Below are 8,824 nucleotides of genomic sequence, written 5' to 3' on the forward strand. Positions count from 1 at the left end.
GATAAAATGGGAGGTGCATTAATAAGAATGACTGTTGCAGAATATTTATTAACACTGTAAAGTTGTGTCTCTGCCTAAGACACCTTCCAATTGGTTTAAGAAAAAGCTGAACAGCCAATAGCTAGGCAAAAGAGTATAGGTGGGACTTCTGAGCAAAGAGAGAACTCTGGGAAGAAGAAAGGTAGATTTTTGGCAACAGACTTGGAGCAAATTGGACATATGTACTGAGGAGAGATAACCAAGACATATAGCAGAATTTAGATTAAAAAACACTGGTTAATTTGAGTTATAGCAAGCCTCAACAGTAACAGGCCTAATGTAAGACCCAGATTACATAATTAGTATTAAGTCTCTGTGTCATTGGTGGTCCCACAAAAAGGAAAGTCCAACTACATGTGACAAAGCTTATTACAGGTGACAATCATTCAAGTGGAAAGTCTTTAGTGAAAAGACAGTTGGGAGAATGAGAAGAAAATTTCACCACTATACATTTGCAGAGGGTTATTATCTAGACTACAAAAAGAAGAACAGCAGAAACAAAAACAAAGCTAGCCATCAAGAAGCAAAAATAAGCAATAACAACAAAAAATAAAATTAAAAAGTGGAGCCTGGGACTAAATCAAGTTTCTCAAAAGATAAAATTTGGAGAGCTGAGAAACATTTTTATTGTACAATTCATCATTTGCCACCAGAAAAAAAGCAAATTAAAGTTAATTTGATATGAAATTTACTCTGCCAGTATCTATGTGAAGCAGTTTGGAAGCAGGGCATTAAAGCTGGGGATGGTTGTGGTTGTGGCCCACAGTTCATAACTAATGAATTGTCCTGGCTCAGACCTCTGTGTGCCTAAGCTACTCACTTAACAATTGTGGCTGTTCATGACTTTGACCTAAAATTCTGATTTATTTTTATTTTTAAAACTGTCATAGACCAACTTCAACAAAAATACCACTTACCAGTGTTGGAGCATGAGGATTAGAAAATAGTAAAGAGAATGAAGATTCAAGTGAAAATAGTAAAACAGAAACATAAGATAGTACTGTTCTGTAAGCTGCTTTAAATTTGCAGGCAAATGGATGGATCTAGAAAACATCATATTGAGTGAGGTAACCCATACCAAGAAAGACAAATATAATATGTACTCAGGCTTTTAGACATAAAGCAAAGAAACAACAGCCTACAGTTCACAATCCCAGAGAACCTAGACAAAAAGGAGGAGGACCCTAACAGAGACATACATGCATCTAATCTACATGGGATGTTGAAAAAGACAAGATCTCCTAAGTAAACTGGGAGCATGGGTATCATGGGAGAAGGTAGAAGGGGAAGGGGAGTAAGGGAGGGGAGTTGAGAAAAATATAAAGCTCAATAAAAAAATAAAAAAAAATTAGAAAAAAGAAAACAAGGCTGAAGGCCGCATTTGGCATCATCACATACAGCATCACGTGAACTAATAAGGCTCAGGTGAATCTGACTCAGTGTATGTTCATTACTATAATACGATTTATCTGCTTGTATAACATGATGGATAAAATGTGAAATATTGTTTAATGTGTATAAAACACTGCCGCAGTTTTCATCTTGCAAGAGTTGTTGTAATTTCTGTCAAAGTGAACTTAGTACTCAAAAGATAATTGAGCATTGCATCAAGGAAGAGGAGACTGGAGGAAAGCAGCTTACTTGTAGATAGGATTGAGTTCAGCTGATGGGAACAAACTCCTCAGAACTACTTAGCAGGTGATGAAGCAAAGCAAAGGCCAGACTTCCTGATTTCTTCTGTTACCTAAGTGAAAATTTCTCTGGAGTAACATGGGTTAAAAATAAAACTATCTCTGAAAATAGTCAAACTATTCATAAGGTATTTAACAGGTATCCCTTCAAGGCCTGATGCTTTTCTCCTGTGTTTTCTTCTTTTATAGCTTGTATTTCTGAGAGATTTTTTTTTCTACATCATTAAATGTTCTCTTTTCTTACCTGCCATAGTTTGAATACTGAACAACCCCCATGGGCTCATCTATTTGAATGCTTGGTCAACAGAGTTTGTCACTAGTTGAAGGGATTAGAAGCTATGGCCTTGCTGGAGGATGAGCTTTGAGGTTTTAAAGGCCCAAACCAGGCCCAGTAGCTCTCTCTTCCTCTTGTCTTGGATATGGACATAGAACACTCGGCTACTTTTCAGCACTTTGACTTCCTGCATGTGTAGTAATATGGGGAGGCAGGGAAAGCCCCGCCACTCTTATTACTTCATGCATGCCATGCTTGCTCCCTGTCTTGATGACAATGGACTTAAACTCTAAAACTGTAAGCAAGCTCCAACTAAATGCTCTCCTTTGTGAGAGTTGCCTAGGTTATGGTGTCTCTTTATAGTAATAGACACTGTGTAGTCTTTTTATAATTCCCCTTTTCTTGGGTAAACCATGCCTCCTTCCCTTTTAGCCATTAGTCACAGTTCTGAGGATTCTCTTTCCTGCCTTGATTTTCTGAGTATTTTTCCCTTCAAAAGTTCATCAGATTCCAGGGAATGGTTTTCTAGAATCCCGAATGAGAAAGTTAAGAAACTACAGTTCTGGTCAAAAACTCAGTGTGCACAGGCAGAGTAATTGACCCTGTTTCAGATGGATGAACAGTTGAGACCTGGCCATTTCATACTCAAGCAACTTCAAAATATCAATATTTGGCTGGATTTACCCCTAGATGAAGTCTAGTTTCCCTAGACTGTTGTATTATCTTTTCTTCTGGATATAGACCTAATAATTCTACTTCTCACAGTAGAAATGGCAAAAGAAGTAAATTTGGTGTGTAATTTTCTTTTGATGTTCAATCTCTCAAACTCTCTCAAATATTACCCATATCTATGTCTCCTGGGAGAAAATCTTCACTCCACCCTGTGGATTCTGTGGATTGGGAGAAGCGGGTAGGGGCTTTCCCTCATTTGTCTTTCCATCCTCAGCTCATCTTGCTGTGTTCAGAAGGGTCTGGTGCCTCTGAGTCCCAAAGGCTTCCTTCATTTTTATTCCACATTCTGTTCATCTCACTAACAAAAAGTCGCCTCTACTCCTGCATCTGCTTTTCTCTTTCCAATACTTGGTGCTTGTCTCTCACCCACTGTGATATTGTCTTTTTCATACTGCTTGAGCTTGTAGATTATTTCTGTGACATTGTTTACCTGCCATTATAGTAGACAAATACAACTAGAAACCCCGAATTTAGATTTAGTTCTATGTAATGTATTCTTGGTGCTTCTATCAGTTCACCTTGCCAAGATCACCCAGACTCCAGAAATATCATCCATCAAACGGTTTCTGTTACCACTTGTGCAAATCTAAAATTCCCAAAATAAATGCATAGTAATTTTTTAAAGTTTTCATCATAGCAAATACAAACCTCTGTACTCAGCATCTGAGTTTTTTCTTTTCTACTCTGTAAAACATTGAGGCTGGAGAAGTAGCTCAGTGCTAGGGGAAACACTTGTTTAACATCTGAGAACCCTCAATTTGGTCCCAGCACTACAGAGCAGCCCCCAGTTAGTTGACATCTAATTTTTTGCCTTTGAATTGTGACTCAGTCTTCTCAGTTGGCCAGGTCATTGGAACAACTGTTTTCATCCCTAGCTCATGCACACACACTCTTGTCATATAGCTGTCTGGATTGTGAATGGCATCATGGAGCAGTTATCTTAACTACTCTATGTAATGAAAATCCTAGTGATGTTTAATTGTCTCACATGTCTGCCTTCTGATTTTATTTTGGTAGGCATTGATGGTGCCCATAAAAAACACAGAAAATTCCTGCTTATATTAAATTCATAGAAGAAGAAGTCAAATTAAGTTACTAGAAGATTATAGAGTATTCTAACGAGAATCAATTTTTTTCTTAAAATGCAAGAAAGGTTAAATCATAATAAAACTCAATGTGTGATATCAGATTCTGTGATATCCAAACAGTGATATCCAAAATACATGATATCTGAGATGCATAACTTATCTCCAGGATTTAATTCTATTTCTTGGAGTTTGTTAACTTGTTAACAACTAGTTGCCTTACTCTAGTTTAACTCTGCTTTATTTAATTTTTTTTTTTTGCTCTGGTAATAGTAGTTTTAGTTCTGGTGATTGTAGTCTTTTTCTGTATATCCAATCCCAGATGTTCTAATAGACACTTCCTATTATTTCATAAAAGCATGGTATCTGATATCTGAGCAGCATGAATAGTCACAGTATATTAGGCTTATATCTTCAAGTTATAAAGTCATATGTCTAGTTAAATTATATATTGAAACTCATAACAATCTTGTTTAGCAAGAGAAAAAAAAACAATCAACTTTAGCCCAGCTAATTTTTCTGTTTATATGGAAACCACATCTTGTTTCAATTTATGAATTTGATTTTTAAAAAGTGAGAAAAAAAGTCCATCTAGATTTTCAAAAAAAAGAGTTAGGAAAGTATTCAGTAAGATTCACGGCAGTATGGTGTTAGCAACAGTAGTGTTTTGAATGGAAACAAGATCAATCCAAGCTACAAACAGCCATGAATGCAGTTGCAGCAATGCTCTCTACTCTTTCAGACTCTCACAATTATGTCTTTACTGCAATAAGAGTTTGAGAAGCAGGTAGAGGGCGGGGCATGCTCACCATCCACCTTCTCAGCTGCCAGTCTTCCAGAGAGCAGTTGGCTTTGGCGACAATTAGCAGTTTCTCTGGGCAAGCACTCTGCCTTGCAGCATTAGCTCTTCTTTCCTCTTAGCTTTAAACGGAGACGGATTGACTACATGACTTGGGATTAGAAACGGATGCTGGTGTTTATGAAACACAGACTAGGCAATATGAGGGAGACTCAGAATGCTTGCCACTGCACTAAGGATTCTGATGTAGCAATTCTTGCTGTTGCTATAAAGATTTTTCCCTCCCCATTTCGTGCTCATAGTAGTTTAAGAAAAGCAAGAAGTACTAGACATTATACTTAACCCAGTGAGAGGCATTAGGTGCTTACACAGTCCAGCAATGTTAAAATGAAATGATTCTAATTGTACAGCAACCTGTAATTACAGAATGCAATTAGGGAAGGGAAATTTAGGTGCCATTTATTATTTCACTAATGCTTATTATTTTTTTTCTTATTAGTGGGAAATCTTTTAATAAGGGCAGGGAGGTGAGAAGAGGAGAAATTCTCAACAATTTTTCTTTGATGAAGCAATTTGAATGGAACAAAAGACTTTTCTAGAAAAAGCTGCAAATGAATATTGGTAAACTGAAACTAATCTGAACAGAACTATTTATGTAGCAATGCAATTAGCACCATCCTGACAGCAGCAGACATTCTTCTCGGTGCTTAAAGTGAGGTCAATATGTACTTTGTTTTGAAATCTTATACAAAGGCAGACATAACAAAGGGTTCCTTCGTCAAAAAATTGTGTGTTATTGCCATAACTGGGTTATATGAAAAGGACACACAGTCACATTTCTGCAAATAATCTCAAAATACTTCTTCATACCTTTAAATGCCTCAAAGCAATGAGTGGAGTGAGCAGTTTTGTGTATATGATGAGCTGAGATACAAGTCTTCCTTGGGAGGAAGGGATGGATGTATTATATGGTCTAAGGGTGACAGCTGGAGAGAATTCTACAGATACAAGTTTAGCTCCACACCCTTCTTCTGTAAACACAGTGTATTCTGTAGTACAATCCAGCTACTTCCAGACAAACTTTGAAATCTTACCTTATAAATCTTGCCTTACTGTTGTCTGTATAAGTATTCTGTTAGTTGTAGTTTTCTGTCCAAAACTGTCCAGAGAAAGAATTCATGCAGTGCATCAATGGTATTTCTTGGAGTTATAAGACCACAATGAAGCATGCTTACCTTCCCCACAACATCATTGTCTGTTTTGCAAAAGAATTAGAATAAGGAGCAATAGAGAGATCTTGCAAGAGCAATGATGCTGTTATAGCAGGGTTGTATGAGAAGAACACAAGACAAGCTGAACTCTGCTTGGATATGATGTTAAAGCCATAAAGAACAGTGATATCTTCAAGACCAGGGAATCTGAGCCAAGTCTGTAGGGTAGGATAGGGTACTTCTCATCATTTTATTTGATATCTCAAGTGATTCTCAGAGCCTTGTCCCACAAACGATTATTTTTAGTTTTATAATAGATTTATTTTTAAAGGGTAAAACACTCAGACAATTTAAATACAAGTCCAACAGAACTGCTGTCAGTCAGTCATGATGCCATCGGGCATTCTCAGAGTCCTCCAGATGAGGAAGAAGGCTCTGAAACTTTATTCATATACATCCTTCTTATCTGCAATGTAATCTATAATTTCTTGTTCACACATTAACTTCTCTGCATCTATATCAGGAATTTCAAATCCAAATTCTTCTTCCATGGCCATAATAATCTCCACTTGGTCCAAACTATCTAAGCCCAGGTCCTTCATAAAATGAGAATTTACTACAAACGAATTTTAAAAATATAGTTGTAGTATCTCCTAATTAGCCTTCATTGCCAGCCTGACATGAATCAGCATCATCTGAGATAAAGCTTTGACTGGTGCCTAGATGAGCCAACATTGACTGTCCCTAGGTTCAGTGAGTAACTCTACATCAATAAACAAAGTGGAGAGCAATAATTCACCCAATGTCAACCTCACATGTCCACACGTACATGCATGCATGCACACCTATATATGTTCAAACAAATGTATGTACATGCATACCACATACAATACACATGCCAAAAGAAAACATTCATACTGATTTTCACACAGTGTCTTCACAGTGCCTTGGGAGTGAATGGGTTCCTCCATCTCTGACAGCAGTTTCATCAAGTATTAAAGAAGTTGCTAGTCTCACATTCAGGTCACAATTCACATTTTCTGCACCTCTGACTGAAGTAATTCCTTCAGTTCTTCATCAGGGAGAAACTGGGCACCCAGAGCCAGTAAGACCTACTTATTAGAAAGCGTAAGTGAAACAGAGGTACTGTGTTGGCTTTTTATTAGAGGGAACACAATCTCTGTCTGTGGTAAGGTGATATGACTATGATACATTGGATTGATGATGTACATCCAGTGATAACTGTGGTAGTAACCTCTTCTGTGGTGTTATTTTGAATCCACGGATATATCTTCTTCTATATAAAATCTAGTAAAATTTAATTTTACTACGTTGTCTTCAGTTAAGAGTGATCAAATAAAATAGAAATTGTAAATAATGAAGCAAAGATAGGTAATACAGTCAATGATAAAAATATGTGTGTCTTTTGGCTTATACTCATGCCATCAGCTTCCACACATTCAGAAGAAATGCCCAAGTCAAGGAATTGTCTTCTGAGGACAGACAAGGAAAACTTGTGTTGTTAGACATGATTTTGGATCTCATACTTATAACTTACTAATAATGGAGACTTTGGAGTTTAATTCATTTCACTCAACAAGTTGTGCTTCCTTGTAAGAGAGAGGAAATTTTTAATTACCTAGGACTATGGTTAGACAAGTGTGAAGCTTCTCAAACAAGTGCTAACCCAGGTAAACTCATTTTTAAATGTTAGTCTGATCCTCTTTTCCATAAAAATTAACATTGATTTCACAAATTAGTGTTGAAGATTAATAGAAAGGAAAACATTTTCAGAAAACTTCATCATAATCCTGTTTGAAACCCATCCCCCAAAGAAAGAAAAAAAAAGAAAGAAAACCACACTTTTCATGAATTTGACAAACTGTTAAGCACATTAAGTAATTTGTTTTCTAGAAGTTCAAAATTCAATGAAAATAAAAAGTTAATTCATGGAAAATCATGACAGAATTCTGAAGAAAATGATTTGATTGGGAATGAGGTATATGCTCTAGTCCTATCACTCTCCAGCGCACAGTACACCAAGTACAGAATCCACCTTCTTCCTTTAACTGTGCTCGTTAGCTCAATACTTCTTGCTAGGAAGTGTTCAGCCCCCATTGCAGATAGTGTTACGCTGTTTTTTCTTTGTTGTCTTCTATGACTCATTAATTTTGTTATTTTTGTTTTATAATAACTCTTTTAACTTTTTATTCTGGCTGTCAGACCCTCATCCAATTTTATCTGATTTGTAGAAAATCACATTTCTCGATCCAGATTCTTCCTTTTTATAGTTTTATAAAAAGCAATAAAATTGGTACACATACTTTTTTATTGACTGTAAAAACATAAACTATACTTATAACCAGGCACACCATTCCGCTGCTTAGGGCAGTAGTGTGATATACCTCTTTGTGCATCCATACTATGATTATTATTAATGAGCAACTTTCTGTACTTGGGCCATACACTGTCCATGTGGCTTTACATTAATGTTGTATCTGAAATATGCTTAATTCAACCAGTAATGAAATTCTTGGGCCTTTTAGCATTTTGCTGGATTTCACTGGCCCTTTGGGGTTCCTGCTACATGAAAGAGTCTGCCAGACATTCTGCAGGATACAGAAGAAAGTGACTGGCAAACTGCCAATATAGGTGGAACTGTCTTTGAAATTTTCTGCTTCAGCTGGGCGGTGGTGGCGCACACCTTTAATCCCAGCACTCTGGAGGCAGAGGCAGGCGGCTCTCTGGGAGTTCGAGGCCAGCCTGGTCTACAAGAGCTAGTTCCGGGACAGGCACCAAAGCTACAGAGAAACCCTGTCTCGAAAAACAAAGCAAAATAAAAGAAAATTTTCTGCTTCATGGAAAAATCTGCTGGATACTATGTACATGAAGGCTAAAGATGGATGCCCCAATGGTATAGAAAAACTTTGGGTTACTGTCCAGGTAGTGAGATGTTTCTGTCAATATTAGAGTTTTGGAAGTTGCTTATAATT

This window comes from Microtus oregoni, unplaced genomic scaffold, assembly GCF_018167655.1.
Source record: "Microtus oregoni isolate MIOR12 unplaced genomic scaffold, Mior012 000010F_ref0000083, whole genome shotgun sequence".
NCBI classification, from domain to species: Eukaryota; Metazoa; Chordata; class Mammalia; order Rodentia; family Cricetidae; genus Microtus; species Microtus oregoni.